The 19981-nt window shown below is 34.9% G+C and overlaps 1 protein-coding gene across 44 annotated transcripts in view; it reads right to left on the bottom strand.

Annotated features, from left to right (window-relative positions):
• MEF2C (myocyte enhancer factor 2C) overlaps positions 1–19981 on the bottom strand; it is a 166402-nt gene that overhangs the window by 115773 nt on the left and 30648 nt on the right. The gene's annotated exons all lie outside the window — the stretch shown is intronic.

The following is a 19981-nucleotide window of genomic DNA, read 5'->3' as shown; positions in this document are numbered from 1 at the left end:
AATGATTGGGAAAGAAAGAAGACATGAAGAAGCACTCCACTGCTTACATCAGCTGACCTGAACAATATTTTAAAACTATATTTAGAAAAAGATAAAAAGAGCTAAGTACAGCGACAATTCTCCATGCCAACTTCCTCTACGACCACTTTTCCTTTTTTCATTTAGTAACTCATCTATAAAACAATGACCTTAAAAAAAGGGAGAATAATTCCAGGACCTCTGGATAGAATTTTAACAGGCTGATTAGATGCATAATTAGGAGACTAGATCAGACATCAATCTATAACTTTCACAGAAGATCACTATTTCTATTTTCTTTATCTCATTTATATTTACACAATTTTTGGTAATGATTTGGATCACAAATGCATTACAAAGGAGTTTCTCAAATTTGACGCTGAATATAAACAACTATTATCTAAATTACAAAAATTAGATTCAAATATATTGCATTTATAAACTACACGAGTGAAAACTGGCAATACACAGAGTGCAAATAAACTCTGTTCTGCAAACTTACAATTATCGCCAGTAATTTGGCACAAAGTGATGTGAATAACGAAAATTAATATATAATATTGTAGCTGAGATTTATAATCTTATTATTAAAACTTTTACAAAGATGATGGAGAATAGTTTGCTATTTTTAAAAATATTCCCAAAAGGTAAGCAGCAGAAGGATGTGGTGAAGAGAATGTGATTTAAAAGCCTAATAATGATCTGTATTTGAAAGTCCAGAGCTGTAGTGACTGAAAACAGTTTAGTAGCAAATAGCAAACCTACTTCCAGAAGTTTGGTTGAATGAATACAACTTTTTGTTTCATGATCTCTCTTTCTTTGTGGAATATTGGGAACCACCTCTTTAAGATAAAAATTCACATTTTCCCATACTTACATCTTTCTACATAGTAATAATAATAGGCAATATGCTACGTGCTTTACATATATTATTTAGTTCTTGTAATTATTTTAGTCACAATAGGGTAAACTGAGGTATATTTTGAAAATGTTAGCATTGGAACTTCTCACTCCATGCTATTAACTAGTGATTTGCAACTTGGATAAGCAGAAAAAAGAAAGAACTCATGAATTCATCCCCACCTACACTGATGAATGGGGCACACTAATGTGATGAAATTAAAATCAGATTTTGGTCAAAAGTTGACATACTTGGGGATAAAAATCCTGTTTACGAATGTCACCGTTCTCTATGAAAGCATAAAAGATGCCCTATGTCAATGGACCAGTTATTCAGAGTTCCAGGTGGGCCACATGGGAGCATTTTGCTTTCTTAGATAGATACAAATATTCTTCAATGTTGTAAAATATTTCTTAAAAGAACAGGATTACTCCAAGCACTTTCAAGTACTTGTAATTTACTTGTTTCTAAATCAGTTAATTTGAAAATATAAGGCATCCATGAACTCACATGCTCCATTTGTCTAAATATCAGGGTGCACGTATCTACGAGCCAGCCATGATTTTGGTGACTCTATTGAATTCTCTTGGCAATCTCTCTTGTTTTCTCTACAAGGGTTGTGAGAATTATTTGTTAAAAAAAAAAAGAAAGCCCATACAGACATGATAAAATACACTGACAATGAGTGTGATATTTGGCTAGAGCAACATGTTGTCTAAGGCTTAATTTAAAAATCCACAATGAAAGTTGAACACATTTACCCCTTTGACTTGTGTCCAAATGTTTAACTTTATATCAATGAATTAATGGTTGACCATTATTAAGGTTCACTTTTCTCTGATGTTTCAGGGAGATGAATCAGCAAATTCCTTCAGGAAATTATCTATTGTTAATCAACATTTCCAAACTCAGAAACTTCCAGAAATTGGTAAATCTGGTATTCCCTAGTTCTATTTTTAATTTGATAACATGAATTGAAACTATTAAAATTTCACTGCAAGAATTTTTTTTTAAAAAAACTTTGAAAAGATAAAATCAAATGTTTGTAGGACAATGTATGTAATTATAAAATCTATTTCCAAGACCTTCTCCCCAAAGGCAAAAACCAAAAACCTCTCAATGCAACAGTTCTTTTTTTTCTTTTTGAGGAAGATTAGCCCTGAGCTAACATCTGCTGCCCATCCTCCTCTTTTTGCTGAGGAAGACTGGCCCTGAGCTAACATTCGTGCCCATCTTCCTCTACTTTTTATATGTAGGACGCCTGCCACAGCGTGGCTTGCCAAGTGGTGCCAGGTCCGCACCCGGGATCCGAACCAATGAACCCCAGGCCGCCAAAGAGGAACGTGTGCACTTAACTGCTATGCCACTGGGCCAGTCCCTTAATACAAAATTTCTTGATTGTAAAGTTAAAAAAGGATAATGATTGTTAATCCTTGTTTTGTGTCACACACTGTTGTATTTATTTTACAACTATTAACTCATTTAATACTCATGACAACCTTATTGTATCATTATGATATCCCTTTTACATATGAGGAAATTGAGGCAGAGAGGACTTCTCTTGTTCAAAGTAAGTGGTGGCTCTGGGATGGAACCTACGCAATCTGACTCCAGCGTCTGCCCTTTATGTCATGCTAAAAAGAATGCAAAATTTTAATGAAAAATCATGGTATTTTGTTTGTTTTAAGAACACAACATATGAACGGTAACTGCCAAAGTAGATGAAAGAATGGAGGAACTTAGAGTTGGGGCAGACCTTAGAAGGTCATTGCTCTTCAGGTCCACCATGATGTCCAGAATGCCCTTCATTTTAACACAGAGCAGCAAGTAAAACCTCCAGGCCTCGTGCTCTTGCTCTGCCTTTGGTGATCCCTTTGACATACATACATACATAGATACACACACACATACCTATATATGTGTGTGTGTGTGTATAACTTATACATCATTAAGAACTTATGATGTATAAAAAAATATAATGATTTTTTTAATGAAGAACTTTGATTTATTTCATTTTTAGAATAATGCCAAAACTTGGCATTGTCTTCCAGTAAATAACACATATTTTGGTATCAATCAACCTGTCTTAAGTATTGGATATAGATTTAGTGAATTCACTCAGTGTGAACATCTATCTGCCAAAATTTGGTTAATTTTTCTACTAACTTTTAGCTTCTACATGCTAACAGTCTATAAACCACCAATATTAATAATTTCACTTTCTAGTTGACTAGCTAGCTAACTTAAGGTGTAAAAATTCCATATTTCTTCCTTTCTTTCTTTTTTGAGGAAGATTAGCCCTGAGCTAACTACTGCCAATTCTCCTCTTTTTGCTGAGGAATACTGGCCCTGAGGTAACATCCGTGCTCATCTTCCTCTACTTTTACGTGGGATGCCTATCACAGCACGGCTTTTGCCAAGCAGTGCCATGTCCGAACCCGGGATCCGAACCGGTGAACCCCAGTCCGCTGAAGCGGAGCGTGGGCACTTAACCGCTGTGCCACTGGGCTGGCCCCCCAAATTCAATATTTAATAATGTATTCTTCTCTATTTTATATTTTTAAATTAAAATAATAATTTATGCATTTACAGTTATGTGAATAGACTGTGATTTATATCTTAGGTACTTGAAATTACAGAATCTATTTTCAGCATCTCAAAAAGGATAAAGCATTCTAATTGTACTAAAATGTACTGGGATGATTATTACTTGAAGGTTTACAACGCAACAAGACAGTCAGACTTACTCCATACGCGCTTTAGATAGCTAGAATATAAGCAAACTATCAAACTGGATTTGTATTTTAGGTTGCAACATCTCTATAATGACAAATGGAAATGTAAATGACTAAAAGTGACTGTATGTGGAAGTAATTTGTGCAGAATTCTCTACATTCCTTAGTACTTACATAAGGTTATTAGTGTCTTCTTAGATATGCTAACATGATTAAAATTTTAGAACTGTATATTGAAGTGTGTTCAATATTTGTTAGCAACAGAGTCAAAATCTGTATTTAAAAAACACACCCTTTTATTACATACTTTAAATCTCTTCTATACATTAAAAAGTTAATTTTACAGCTATTTCTACTTCTTTTAATAAATATAAGGAAAAATACATATCTAAAAGTACCAGTGGTTGAGATGAAGAAAGTACAGGAAACATAATGAGAGAGGGTAGTCAGAATCATACTCTAAAGTCAATTCCTGTAAAAGAACATTCAAGGCAATGTTCAATTTATTTAAGCACTGGCTTCTGGTTATATTAACCACCATTTGAAATAAGTGTACTATTCAATAAGAAAAATTTTCAACAAGGATTTTTATCATAATTATTATATTTTCCAAGTGATAATTGAAATGGTACATATGCTGCTCTTAAGAATATAGTGTTAAAATGTAGCTCTAGCTGAGGCAAGTATCTAATGGATAATGAGGTCTTCTAGGTTGGATTTCTATACCCTTGAACAAGAGTCAATTATCAAACAGCTGTGTACACTTGGTAGCCAAATATCTTCCAATAGGACCACTGAGAAGAAATGTTCCGTTAACTACATGATGCCTAGACAATTAAATAAACTGAAAACAGTAATAAGTCACCTACTTAAATGGATACAAGTAATTAGAAATTGACTGAATAAATTAAATCTATGAAAAATAAAAATGACTATCATTTTCCATAACAATATTATTAAGACAGCAATATTATGAAGATTGCTAGTGAAGAGTAAAACTTCATGATTTGACCAGCATTTTGTTTTTCTTATTCCCACCATATACTGATGCGAACTAGCAGTGGAATAGATGAAAGGTTTGAGTTAGCTTTTGTTAGATGTCTCCATATGGATTTACAAAAGCTACAAAACCTTTCCAATGTACTTAGTTATTCATACATTTACACGAATAAGCGATCAACCTAGTCAATGCTTATTACAAAACCAAAAAACCCAACATAACATGAATCAATTGGATAAAACTTAAACTCTGACCTGGGCCAAGAAGATACACTACATCTTTTAATAAATCATAAAGGTAACTTTCATCATTGTTTTATCAGTTATTACGGTATTATCTCGTGACTTTCACTCATAACATAAACAAGAACCACAAAAATCCATAGTTTTTACATGGGGCAAAATCTGAGAAAGAAAGATAATATTATAATTTAAGAAAGATGGAGTATCATTATTCATCTATTACCTGCATACAAAATGAAATAAAGGCCACTGACAGCAGTTTTTTGTAGCTATATAAGAACAGTGCTTTCTAATCAGAGACCGAAGTTTTAATCTATGTGACTTCTAAGCTTCAGTTTCCCTAGCTGTAAAACGTATATTAGTAGACAATAAATAGATATTATTACCATAGGTTCATAGAGTAGGAAACAGTAGCATTTCACAACAGGAATGGGATGCCTACCCAAAGGAAGGATCTTTGTTCAGCCAGATCTGGTGCAAAAAGTAATTTGTTAATTGAGAGGTTATAAATCCATCAGAGAGTATATCCCGAATACAAAGACGAATAAAACTTAATCTCTGCCCCCCAAAGAACTGCAATTTTACCAAATTGAGAAGTAGTTTACATATGAACTTTAGCACAAGAGAGAAATTAATAAATACCATAAAATATGTACACATAAAGTTCTCCAAAAGTCACATGTGGAAAGATAACTCCAAGGGGAAAGGCCTCATGGTGGAAGTACCTCACTAAGTGGTTTTCCTAGGTTCTCTCATTTGAATTAGGAGCCATTATTACCCTTCGTTCACTTGCTTCAATTTAACTCAACAAACATTTGTGGGACATCTTTTATGTGTAACAGACTCATTTAGATGAGAGAGAAAACGAAGATGTTTGAACACGGTGCATTCCCCAAGCTCAAGGAGTTTCCCATTGAATGAGGGTTAGGAATAACTTACATTTGTAGAGTATTTCCATTTTACGATGCTGTTGTACATATTTCATTTCATAAAGCCTTGAGAACCATGGCGACCGAAGACAAAAAAGTTGACATTTTTTTCTATTGTGGGAGAAACAAGGACTGCAATGTATCATAAGTGTCTTCTTTAGAGTCTGTAGGGTTTTACTTCTGTGTTTCTAAGGGCACATTCTAATTTTAGCACTTATGTGAATGGATTGGCCCATTCTAGAATAATTTATGCGTGGTTTACTCTCCAAAGTGGCTCTAGGTGCAGGCAGGGAGAAGAGCAAGGAGAGAGGGAGCACTCTGGAAAAGTGTCAGTCCCAGTGCTGTCCTTGCTGAAGAAAACTGAAGAACAGAAATAGATTTACAAAGGAGCTTTGGAATTCTTCCTCAGATTTATATTTTATTTTCTAACGTGTCATTATTAAATTTGGGGATTTGCAAGAGTCTTGATAAATGCTATAAAGAATAACCTGAGAAGCATTTAAAAAATATATCCCATATTCAAGTTTTTCTTAAATAATCTGAAAATATTTTTGTCTCCAAAACAAATTACTTCACTTCTTAGAAAAGGACTATTGAAGTTTTAAGGACAGTACTACATAGAGTAATAAGACGATGCATTTCTTTTTAATAATTTTGGATATTTTTTCCTTAACTCTTCGCAGATTCTTTTTCTAATACAGAAGGATCAAATACTTAGTTAAGTTGATAAGTAATTTGAAAAGCAGTGAACAAAAGAATGCGGTTCATGTTGCACGAATTTTAGTTGAATGTGTGCACAAATTATAGTCCAAGTCTAGATGGTGTAGAGAACAATCGCAAAGGAGGATTTAAAAAACAACACAGTTCATAAAGCACCACCAACAAAAACTCTCTGAGTAAATACGTGGAATACTAGATTCATAAAACCATTCAGCAAAGTACTCTCTTCCTACTAACTCAATCTCAACAAATTTAGGCATTTCCTGAAAATGAATTCCATCTTGTGAATGTCTAATTCAAATAAACTCAGAGCATACATATCCACTTCCCTAAATATGCAAATCACTTCATGACTGGGGCTTAGAAGAGGTTCTAAATTCAAGTCTCACCAATTATTTTTTCTCAGTTCAAGTAGTATCCACTTACAAGTTCGAGGCACTTTCCCAGTCATACCAGAGGATCCCAAATTGAACAAGACTCCACAGAGATTATAATTTAGAAGGAAAGGAATGGCAGAATTCATTTGCTCATTCATTTAACAAGTGTCTATTAACCATGTACCTGGCTGAGTCTAGATTTTGGCCACATGGACAATAAAACTCAAAGTCATCCTGGGACATTCCTGGAGGTAGCCTGGTACGAGTTTATTCGGGGCTGTGGAAGGCAGCACAGTGCAGCGGATAGAGCATGGAGTCTGGAGCCCAACAGCCTGAGTCCTAATGCTAGTTTAGTCAAATCCTTCTCAGGCTCTCTCATCCATGCACACATCCTTGTTAATCCCCTTCTGTCCTCTTCTTTAGTTCTTGTTCAGTTATCCCTCGGGGAATTCTCTTTCTCATACCTTCTACATGTTAGCTAACAATAACTAATAAACATTTAGAGTGATGTTTATTATACATCTGCACTAAGGAACAGAAAAAGCTATTTTTAAAAGAAATTATAAACTAAGAATACTTGCAATCTTTAAGCAGAAATTCTCCAATTCTAATAAACATTCTAATTATCTAAATATCATGTTGAAAAGTCTCCCCAGGAAGGTGGTGGTGGGAAATCCGCCCTTTCAAGGAACATCACATATGACTGTGAGGTCTGGACGTGGTAGACTACATTTTGGGAAACCTAGAAACTTTCATTATTTCCACAAAAATTCCACCTGCCTCAGCAAAGATTGCTTTGGCGAAGCATTACTGATTAAGAAAAATTTGAACAATCTAATTCAGTTATTTGTATTACAACACCTGTATGGCTTCCTACTATTTTTAAAATTTTACTGTAACTGTAAAATGGGTTTTTGTGGGCTCAGGGGAGACGCTAACAACCATTTAAAAACCTGTTTCCATGAAAAATAAATTCTGGGTTTTCTAATTTTAAAACACATTTTTGGGACACAAATTATTTGTCAGTTGGGGATGTGACTATATCATTGAGTACACAGGGGTATGCTAGAGTCTATATTCAAAAGGCAAGACATGTATGACAAGACACGAGACATTCAAGCTCTTTCTTTAAGATCCAGCTCCAGTGTTTCTCCTCTGTGAAGTATTTCCAGAATCCTCATGCAGTACTGACTGGGGCTTTTATTTCCTGTGTTATCAGAGAATGCAGAACCAGCACGCAAGAAAAATCAAGGAGAACGTCGTTTAACACATGAGAATTTCTATATTAAGTAACTGAAGAATGCAGACTTCTATAATAGAAAGAAAGGATTTATTTTTTCAATCTCCTGCATAATATCCCGGTTCAGTTCATAGGGGATGGAATATTATACATCCACTGCTACCTCATCCTAAGAGATGCCAATGATCTGAAAACTAGACTGATATAATTAATTGTACACATTGGAAAGTTGTTCTGGAAGAGAAAAACTTCTTTTTGCAGATATGACATCGATATAAAGCTAATGGCTACAAAGCCCTCAGCCGAACACACATGGGCTCATTTAGGAACAAGTCCAAAAACTTGAGAATGTTTTTGGGTGCGAATGAATTCAGTAATGTTCAATAAAAGATATACTTTAGTTTTTTTCTTTAAGAACAGAACAAACACATAAGATACTATAACAGACATTAATACCTGCCTTACACAACTTGATAAAGTTCTCTAGTGCATTCCACAAAGAAGTTTTTTAAACCTTACAGGCCTCATCATTTTATTAAATACTTTCTGCAAGTAGGAAAGAGGATAAATTTCCTTTATGTAATGGAAATAAGTTACATTTTAATGGCCAGTTCAATATTCAAATAATGAATAGAAACACCAAAGAAATGCTATGCTCTGCAGGTAGGAAAAAAGCAGGAGTTTCTCGTACATAATGGAAATATATTGCATTTTATAGTAGATTCAACGTTCTAATAATGACAAGTGCCAATGAAATGAATGCAGTGCCTTCTAATTTTCTTCCACATCCCTCAAGGCTGGAAAAAGAACAAATCCACCACTTCTACTGTGAACAGGTGAGTAAATGAATGAAACTATGACTTTGTGGTTTCTTTCTTTCTTTTTTGAATGGTAAGGTAGTTCTTTGGCAACCTCCTCCTAATTACTAGGAAGCCGTGCCTGCTGGCCACTAGGCTGGATTTATCCATTCCCTATTTCTTTAGCATTTTCCTCTTCTAGAATCATAAAATAAATGAACTGTTTTGTTGCATTTTTTAAGAAGTTGCAAATTTATTTTACCTTAAAAAATGTTATATTCCAGAGCATATCTTTCAGACACAATCTTAGGTTATGACTGTGCACCAACTGCAGCCCAACTGTGGCGGTCACACTCAGTCAGCAGAAGAGGCCTGCTCAGCAGAGCCCCGCAGCCACGGTCTGGAAGCATCGGCCCCACCACGTGCATGACATTAAGATGATCCACAGCAATCCTGCAAGACTACATTATAAGTAGAGCTTCCAATTTGCTGTGGTTGGCATGACCTAATTTTGGCTCGAAAGGTACATTTTTTTTCCCCTCTGGGTTTTACTGACTACACATTGGAGAAAAAGAAAATTATGTTCTTAAAGGGATTCCTACTCTTCCCTTTCTTAAGGAAATTTAGGGAATTCAACAACTGTTGGCCTCTGGCTAATACATGAACTAAAGTCTTTTTCCAGCTTCGCCTACATCTTGACCCCTCATGCCAAATATTCCAGGCAGTCTATTTATAAAGCTCATCACTTCCCTTGTTACTTCATCTTTAGAAATGCCAATAATTTAGCAACTGGAATGATGCAGCTGGTCTCATAAAGTGGGAAGGGGAAGATTAGATGGAAGACATCATTCCCCCTGCTATAACTTAAGAAATCAATTCATTTTCTTCTCAATTTTATAGTTAGAAGGGAAGTAATGCCAATATTCTTTACTTACTTCACCTTAGCGTTCAAACTGATCTGATTCAAAGTTCTCAAGATTTTGAATGTTAACAGTAGTTCTTAACCCTGGCTGCACATTTGAATCACTTGGGACACTTTTAAAAAATTACTGATATGTAGACCCATCCGAGACCAATGAGATTGGAATCGTTGGAGCTGGTTCCCCAGCACTGTTATTTTCTCAAAGCTCTCCAAGAATTCAAATGTGAAGGCAGATCTGAAATCTCCTGTATTAAATTCTCTTAGAAATAGAACACTCCAACATAGGTGTGTTGTAGCATTATCTTCTTTGGATGTAATATGTTCTTGAAATTTACTAGTCTATCCACTTATAAGCTGATTGCCGTGAAAGAGCTTCTCAGCTATTACAAGAAATACAAGAAAAATTCATCTGGGATTACCTCACTGACTCTCAATAGATTTATAAGTTGCAATCACAGAAAGCTCTGCCTTTCTGAGATAAAAAGGTGCTGATAAATATGCCCCTTTTCTGCAAAACCAGCATTGGGGGCTTTCAAGGGTTTAGAGGCACGCATTTTCACCTGGATCATATTGAATCTCTGGAGGGTTTCCAGTTGCATTTAAAAAAAATAAATCTCATCTTATGATATTTAATGACTTGTAAATTTCTAATAACACGCTAATTGAATTCAATGCTGTATACTTAATTTACTCAAGTGAAAATTTTCTAATTGCATGTGTGATGTTAACGTATTATCTATTTGAGATCAAATTCAGTACATTTTATGACTTCCAAAAAACTCAGGCCATTAGATCAAAGTTCTCAACCTTTTGGAACTAATTTAATTCTCTACTCTAGTCACTGGGAAATGACATAATCAAGGAGCGCAGCCCAGTTCTCTCTCCTCTGTCCCAATATGAAACGGGGCTTATTTCATGAAGGATCTGGTTTGAGGAGGTAATGTGCCTAGTAGCTGGAATGAAAAGTTTGTTTCCAGACTTGGAATTTTATTCTATTATATAACTAAGATCACCATCTAACCCCCCTCACATAAAATTGGACATGGCTCATTTTTGTGGTAAGGCTTCCTATAAAATAATGCAACGTTTTTCTACGTAAGTTGTGGAACCAGTATATTTATTTTCTCCTCACATCTTTCCCTTTTCTGTTTTCTGATAGACACAGCAAAGCTGATACGTGTGTGTGTGTGTGTGTGTGTGTGTGTGTTGTATGTTTGCTTGGCAACACAGAAGGAACAGGTTCAGTTTCTTGATTCTATGTTCTTATAAGGCCATGGTTTGCTATGTCTTACAGATTTATTCCTTTCTAGTAGAATACCTTTAATACAGTGCTTTTAAAGTACACAAGATTTTTTCCTAAGGGTATGGCATCCCTAAAGTATTTTTATTTACCTAATTTTGCTTTTTTAGAACAAGGAAAAAAAGGAGAAATACTACTTGAAGTTTTTTGTTAAATTGCTTTTTGTATGAGATAAAAGTTGAGTCTCCGCTCTAGAAAGTATTCTTGTGGTGGTATCTTACTGTTGCCGCTCTTCTCCCTCATTCCTAACTTGTTCCACATCCCCTGTCAAAAGAGTGAATTGCAGGGGAGGACCTGGATCAGGCCACCCTTCCTTTCAGCTGTGTCTAGGAAATAGGGCATGAGTGGGAGTGGAGGAGGAGCAAGTCCTCTAAGTTACCTCAAGATCTGTAACAGTGACTCTTCTGTCACACCAGAGAATGCAAAGGGGATTAGCTAGGCTCTGCCTACTTCTTGCACCATCCTCACAGCTTCATTAGCTGCCTCCAATTTCAACAGAACCTAAAGTCCTGGACAAGGCCTAGGCAACTTCTCCAGATGGGGAAGCAAAGCTGAGAATACGGCAGCCCATATAAAGCAACTCATGAAAGTCTGTTGTCCTTTCAAAGAGGAGATGAATCAAAAAAATTTCCTTTTCCAGAAGACTGCCAGGACTTGATCCATCATGGACTCACCTTAGGTGTCCTTTCTTCTACTGAAGACTGATCTGACCAGTCATCACCGAAAAAAGGTGAATATTTCGTCACTTAAGCATCCACTTTACCTTCAACATACCTGTAGCATATCGTTGTTTATCACATTACATTCATAACTGCATCTGGCATGTTCATCTCCCTCATCAGACTGAATTCCTCAGGGGCAGAGACTACATCTTTCACTTTTGTATCCCTAACACCTAAGCCAGCCATCTCCTATTAAACAGTTATTGAATGAACTGACTGATTAATTAATAAATTCATAGTCCATATCCACGGGGAAGGGCTGGGAAATAGCAGTAGACGTTTTATGGGCAGAGCACAGGACAGTTTTCAAGTTATATGTTTATTTGCTTCTTTAACTTTCAGAATGCATGGAATTATATGGCCTAGTCCAAGATTCACATTTATCTTCTTCTAAATAGTGGTTCTCACCCAGGCTTCACATTGAAATCACCCAGGCAGCTTTGAGAAACAGCAATGCTCACATGGCAGGCCAATTTAATCCAAATCCAGAGGTGGGACCTGGGAATCGGTATTTTGAAAAAGCTCCCCATGTAGCCAGGCTTGAAAACCACTGCTCTCAACTAAGTGTCTGAAGGACACCCAATGTCTTCTATGACCCTGTCAATTAACCTATAACCAAGATCAATTCTAGCTCATAGTTTTTAAATGGATTCTATTTATGAGAAATTGTTAATTGATTTCAGTCCTTGGATGATCAAAATTTTTGAAAAAGCTTTCGAAATATAATATTAGTTACATCACAATCTTCTTTCAGAAATGTTACTAATAACTTTAGGCAATTATCTTTTACAGAATTAGCCAACAGTTATGACTTCCTCCTCAGACTCTGGCTAATCCAGGCCTTTATAGTGAATACTTGTTTCCTGTATATTTAGAACTCAAATGGATACTAAATATAAATCTAGTGTTTTATGGAGTCTTAAGAGTGTCCTTTATAGTAGGAAGGTTCCAAAGAGGGAATTCAAGCAACTGTAGTCAAAATCACATTAGCAAGTAGCCATAACGAGCCTCGGTGGTTTCCTTACCAAGAGCGGAATGAACGCTGAGCATTACCAGCGGCACTTAGTATTGCATAGCACACAAAACGCCCCATGCCAGTGGGCACGAAAAGTGACACGGAAGCCACTTATCACTGTAACCAATTAATTCCAAATTACACATCTACTTCCCAAATCTTCAAGTCACATTTTTAATAAAAGCATTTTTAAATACAGAGAACAAAGACTATTTTGGTGTTTGCACGGTAATCCAAATAAGCATTTGATTCTCTTCAACAGCGAAATGAAGCGGAACCAAATGTAGTTACTAAAATTCACTGTGGAAATTTGGCAAGGAATCCATGACTTTAAAGACATAGTAGCTATTAATTTTGAAGTCCAAAGTGTGTACATTTGGTAATTCAGAAATATCTAAGTCCTGCTTGACCTCTGATCAGTCTGTCTTCACTTCTAATTCAGAGCACGGCAATGCTTTTACAAAAAAACAAGAAAACTTTATTAGAGGAAATAAACTTCATATTATCTCAGTAAAAATTCTAAAAGTGATCCTTTTCCTTTTTTAAAAGGCCTTTTACCAAACACAGAAATCTTCAGTTAAAAACGAAAAGCCACGCATTTGATGGATAAACTTGATATAACATTTCCTAGTTTTCAAATATAATGCAAGTTGTCCTAACTTGTTAGTATTTACTTCACATCTCCCTCTGGTTTGAAGGTTTTGTTGTTTGTTTTCCTTTTTAACTACAAAGAGAAAGTTAGAAGGTGGGCTTGAATTCAAATTCTCCAGAATATCCATCTGCTCTAATCAAATTAACTCAATAACTCCTGAAATTCATTTAATATCCACTTATAGATTATGTCAAACAATTCACATCTTAAATTAAAACTACGTAAATTACTCTGATTCCTGCAAGTAAAGGTTAAAAATTAAAACAGCTCAAAAAGTGAGAAGCAAACTGGAGGTGACTAGATGGAAATGACGTAAAACTAGATTTCACAGTTCAATTAAAGCTAATATCGTCAATGGAAAAATATATTTTCACAAATAGTAAGACGACTATCAAATAGTTCATAAGATATATATATTTTTTGGGGCTGGCTCCGTGGCTGAGTGGTTAAGTTAGCATGCTGCGCTGCGGCTGCCCAGGGTTCGGATCCTGGGCGCAGACATGGCACTGCTCGTCAGGCCACGTTGAGGCGGCGTCCCACATCCCACAACTAGAAGGGCCTGCAACTAAGATATACAACTGTGTACAGGGGGTTGGGGAAGATAAAGCAGAAAAAAAACAAAAGATATATATATTTTTTTCCCTCCAAGTTAACAATATGGAACTGCATCATAGACCAAGAATTAATCCACTTGTCTTTAAAATCTGTACTAACATCTCATACAATCATAGCTATAAATATGTCATTCTGGGGTTACTGAATACTTTTCCCCAAGATGCCATGAGAAATTAAGTTTCTAAAGTTGAGTCATTTCCTTTTTCTTATCTAATTGCTGAGATAATGTATGTGAGATTTTGGCTTAGTGTGTGACACAGTGGACTCCAGAGATTGAGTATCGGGTTAAGGTTCTAGCTCTGCCATGAACAAAGTGGGATGCCTTTAGGCAAATTTCCTAAATTTTTTGCCTCAGTTTATTTATCTGTAAAACGTGATTCGTAACAATGCCTATCTCATTGGGTTTTGAGGAACAAATAAGTTAATGAGTGTGACACCTCAAGCCCTTAGAACGGTGCCCCAATATACAGTAAGCTCTCAAAATATGTTAGCTGTGATTGTTATTACCTACAAATGGTTGTAATCAATAATGCTTTCAAATTAATAATGCAAGTTTTTTACACATATCATAAAAGGTATTAGAATTATTAGTGATATCTTGAGTAGTGATGCTGGATAAAAGTAGAAGTGGAATTCCTAAGTCATAGTTGAAAGTATCAATTATATTTATAGAAGATCAGCCTTACTTCCAACCACGAAGCCAGCAAGAATTGAAAACCAACTGGTCAACATATGTTGATGCAGATGGAAAAAAGGATACGACTGTCTTTGAATTCCCTGAAGAAAGCTGAGTGGCGAGCCTTCTGGTCACTGCAGTCCAACCTATCATTACCCGCGCAGCGAGACTCTCTGATGGGTTTCTTAGTCTATGAATAATACATATTTTGGGGACAGCTTCACAAAAATAATCTGTCTTTGCTCCAAAAAGACCTATGACTAAGCAAATGCAAAGAGAGAATTACCTCCCAACCACAAAGGAGGGTGGTACCCATGTCGGAAATTGAAGCAACTGGCAAAACTCAAAAAAAGTATTTTTGAGATAAACTGGTCCCAAGTTCACATCCTAGAGAACCAGGAAACTTTCAAGTTTCAAAATGACTCTTCCTTTAACTTTTAAAAATAAAATTAGGAAAAAAAATTCTGATTATTTCTTTATAAGGTATTTTTAAATAAAAGAGCTTACCTTTTTAGAAGATCTGGTGTTGAAAAGTATTTCACCAGGCAAGCCTCATTTGCAAATACTCTTTATGTTCTGTGAATCTCACTAAGATGAGTAAGCTTTTTTCCCCCAATGAAATTTAAGACTGTATTTACACTTTGAGCAATAGAGAATTTTAAAAATTAGTCATTCAGGATAAGTACAATTAAGTTTCCCTACAAAGTTTTCTCTCGAAATGATCTTACATATATTCAAACTACAGCAAAAGAAAAGATTCTAGTTGTTCTTCAGTCCCTGTGAGTTCCCCCCCAGTACTGGCTGCAGGTAGTTAGCAACGCTATCTACCATCTTGTAACATATGAGGGTAATTCTCCCCCAGCCCCACTTCTGATGGCTTGGAGGGGAAGAGTAAGAGGCTCTGACGTCCCATGGGATTCAACTGAACATTCTTTTCAGTTCACCCCCTGTGATTCTTGGTGTAGAGTAGCCTTTTTACCCCAAAAGCAAACATTCAGGATTACCAAAAACTAAATAATTCAAGACTAGTTAAAAAGTAAAGTTATGCGACACTAAAGTCATGGATAAATTAAAACATTGGCAGAAAAAAGTGAACTCCAGGACTGCCCTTTACCACTCATCTTAAATATATGTCCCTGTTCACATCATCAAAAACATTACAGAATCAACTTAGGACAGACATGCATACATGGCTATATTTGAAATATAATGGACAAGCATTCCTCTTTCTGGAGGGATTAAGAAAACTTACTATAACAATCATTTGATACAACTCTAGAAAGTTAATTTAGGAATTAAGCTATATAATGTGACAACAGAGCCAATGGGTTCCCAGTAAATTATTTTCTTTTTAAAATGTGCAAAGTTGTTTCAAAAAGGTCTCAATGTATATTGTTGAGTTGTCTATATGACAATATACCAGTTTCATAACCAGAAAATTTTCTGACAGAAATTATGCTTTAAAATGTATTTCATAAATTTTCTTTATGTCGAAACCTAATAACTAGTTTTCCTATATAAATATACACAATTAATGCATAATTTGTATAAGTCATTATTCATTAATACAGCTTCTGAATCTTCATTTTTAGCTCTTGTGAATTATAACTTTGATAAAAAATGTTTAATTTTCTTGAACTTTGAGTTGCTCTTCATATCAAAAATTATTCTAAAAACCTAAAATTAGCTCTTAAGTACGTTTTAAAATCTTGAGTTCTGGGAGATATTTAAATGCCAGGATCTGTATACAAAATGTAAACGTGTCCATTATCTGTCTCATGTTCAGATAGATGGAGTAGGTACTTACTGCACATACTTAAAACTCCAAATTCTGCTGAATTCTTAAGCTCATTATTTCAGGAGTGAATGCGGGTTTCCATTGTTCAAAATTTCTTTATTATATAAAACCAGAGAAATTGTTTTCTATGAAGAAGACAACAAAAAACTGAATTTTTACTTAGCATAGTTGATAGGAATCGAGACACCCTAATAAATAAAAATTAAGTTCACAAATTGTTTTAAAATGTGAGCATCTACAAGAGAAAAACGTCACAGGTTTTTGAGAGAGTTCAGTTTATCAAGTGTCTCTCTATACATGGCAAGGATGTATTTGATAGTTTTACAGCTTTTGGTTTAATTTAATGATATCAAAGACCTAAAGGAACCAATATTATCTATCAAGTCAAATATTAGAATTTATAAGCATGCCTTAAAGAGTATATCACAATATTTTTAAAATAAAGCCTGACTGGAATAGAAAAGTAGATGTTTTTTAGTATGAGATACGTATTAACTGATTATGAATTTCGTAATTGAAAATTTGATTTTTCATAAAAATCTTTGGTCTATGTTAAACATTCCTATGAAAATCTACTCTTAAATTTAAATACAATACATTTTGCTCATCATTAAAGACGTTTGTGAACTTTTAAAATTTTATTTCTAACAGAAAGTAAATATTTGGTCAGAAATATGGAAGAAAGCTTTTGGTCTATGAATATTATAAAAGTTTCTTAGAAATCTCTTAAAGACTGAGCACAATAAAACTAGGGCAATGCATATATTCTCAGTTACTCTTTAAAAAAAACCTGTAAAAGTGACTATAGTGGCATGTTCTGACACATTCTTTTCATAAACCGAACCCTGTTAGTGACAGCAGAACAGATTGTGTGCATCTGCTGGGCAGGAGCCAGCTGACAGTGGAAAAACGCACATGGATACCTTGGCACAGCAAATAAAAAAGGGAGAAAAAAAGACCTGGAAGAGAAAGTGCTCAACTTTAATTGAAACATTCTTTCCAACATGATGAACTTCATCCAACCCCCTCGTGGAGCCTGTCAATTTTACATATAAGAATGTGTTTTAAAAGGGTCCTTTGTACATTAGAGCTGTTTTGTCTTCTCTTAGCACTCAATATTGACTCAGGCTTTGGATTATTTCTTCAAATTATGGCAGATATAATAAGCACTAAGGTAGAAAAAGAGGCCAAACCACTCTACCACGGTCTGGTACAAGAATGCTAAACTTCTAAAAACTCTTTCAGGTTCAAGTCAAATTTTAATATCTGGGTTAACTTTTGAATTATGTGGGTATTATATTGTCAAGTGCTAGAGATGCCACAATTCAAATATTCTGCAAATGTGACTATTGTAAATGCTGCTTGCACTCAATACGGCTACAATATTTTATTTTATGCTGATCAACCACAGTATTGTTTAGACAGTTGGCTCAATAGCACTAGAGAGGTCCATACATAAAAACAAATGTGCTTCTATAAATCATATCAGGAAGTTCTCTCGGATGCTCTGATTACAATGAAAATTTATTCTATACAGTATACAATGCAAATTTTAAACTGGAGATGAAGTTGTTTAATAGATTAGTAGTCTGACTGAAGCAGCTGCAGTCAAAAAAAAAAAAAATCTGGTGATTAACAGCCATTTTCCAGTAATCATAACCCTGGAAAGGGCTACTAAGCGGGGGGAGGGGGTTGCAGATGGGAATAATTCTCTAAGCCCATGTGCCTTAGAGGGCTCCACCGTCTTCATGCAGACTTATTATTATTATTATTATTTTTAAATTAAAGCTTTTAGAGGCATCCTTGATTGCAATGTTGGGAGCTGTCCATGCTGTTTTACCATAGGGAAGTCCACTCTGCAAGTATTCCTTGCACTGAACACTCTTTAGCCAGGCATTAAAACAGGGCTAGAAAAGAAAGCAGAAATGCAAGATGCACACTGGAGGGGTATTATTCAAGAACACAAGAATAATTTGAAGTAGTTGCAACTCCACAGGCTGTCTACACTGGGCAGGCCTCACTGACACTACCTGTCATCCAAAATATGAATTTCTTTGAGAAATTAAGTAAATATAAAAGCTGAACAAAAAAGTGGTAAACAGACTCTGAGACCAGAAATATTCCCATTTTCATCCACATCCTACCTAAATCTGTTTATTTGCGTTCTCAAAAGGTGTAATCCTCAGGTAAAATTCTGCATTTTCTGTACTACTTTCATACGAAGAAAAATATCCAAATTAAGTTCACTTGTTCATCATTTCAAAGTTGATAAACTATAATTAAAATGAACAGTCCTTCATATCTGGGGAAAAAAGGACAATCGAGTTTCATTTACTTATTTTTTAACTATTCAAATAAAAAACGTGTTTTCATGAGTAAATACAATTCATTAATTTATTCAACAAATATATAAAGAATAACTATTATATGCAAGAGTGATTGTGAAGGAATAGAAAGATGTGTAAAATGACACTCATTCTTCATAAATTAATTCTATCTCCACATATAATTAAAATTGCGTGATAAGAAAAATCAAGAATACTAACGAATCTTTCAAAAGCGGATAATCTTTTTTTAGCAATCATACTGATGCTAAGGAAAAAAAAAATCCTTTAGAATTCTTGTAAGGCTGTTTTCACCATTAAAACTACCTAACAACTCTATGTACATCAAATACTTCCTCCAAACTGAATTTTTATTAAAACTAAGCAATAATCTATCTGGAATTCAGAACTTTCAATAAATGGCTTTTAAAACACATAGGTGAAACTATTTTTTTCTTTGGTTCCACTTCTGATTCTAAAAATAATATGATATTTATTTAGTAACATCTAATCTGTGAAAGGTTTTGATTTTCTTGGAGAAAGAAGTATATTGTACTTAGTGATCATTAACATTGACCTAACATAGCATCAGAATTAGAGACTCGCCCTGAAAGTGATCCAATTTTAATGGTATGAAAGTATTATTTAAAGAAAAAGTTCATAATAATTATCCCACCAAGCATTTCTAAGTGATCATCACTGGCAGGAAGATAAAATGATTAAAATATAGATCGGTGCTATGATAATAATTTACTAATTACTGATCACTTACATTGTGCTTTTGTCTGTATTACTCTAATGCTCATAACAACTCTTAGGTGATGGGTTATATTTTTATCCCCATTTTACAGATGCTGAAACTGAGGTTTCTGGTGGTTAAATAACTTGTCTAAAGCCCACTAACCAGTAAATGGGAGGCTGAACTTTGAGTCCAGTTTGATTTTTGCTCTTAACCAGTACTGTCTATTGCCTATCGGCCCATTTGTCTACTAGCACAC

Source organism: Equus asinus, chromosome 9 (assembly GCF_041296235.1).
Source record: "Equus asinus isolate D_3611 breed Donkey chromosome 9, EquAss-T2T_v2, whole genome shotgun sequence".
Classification (NCBI taxonomy): domain Eukaryota; kingdom Metazoa; phylum Chordata; class Mammalia; order Perissodactyla; family Equidae; genus Equus; species Equus asinus.
This window is presented reverse-complemented; position numbering and strand designations above follow the sequence as displayed.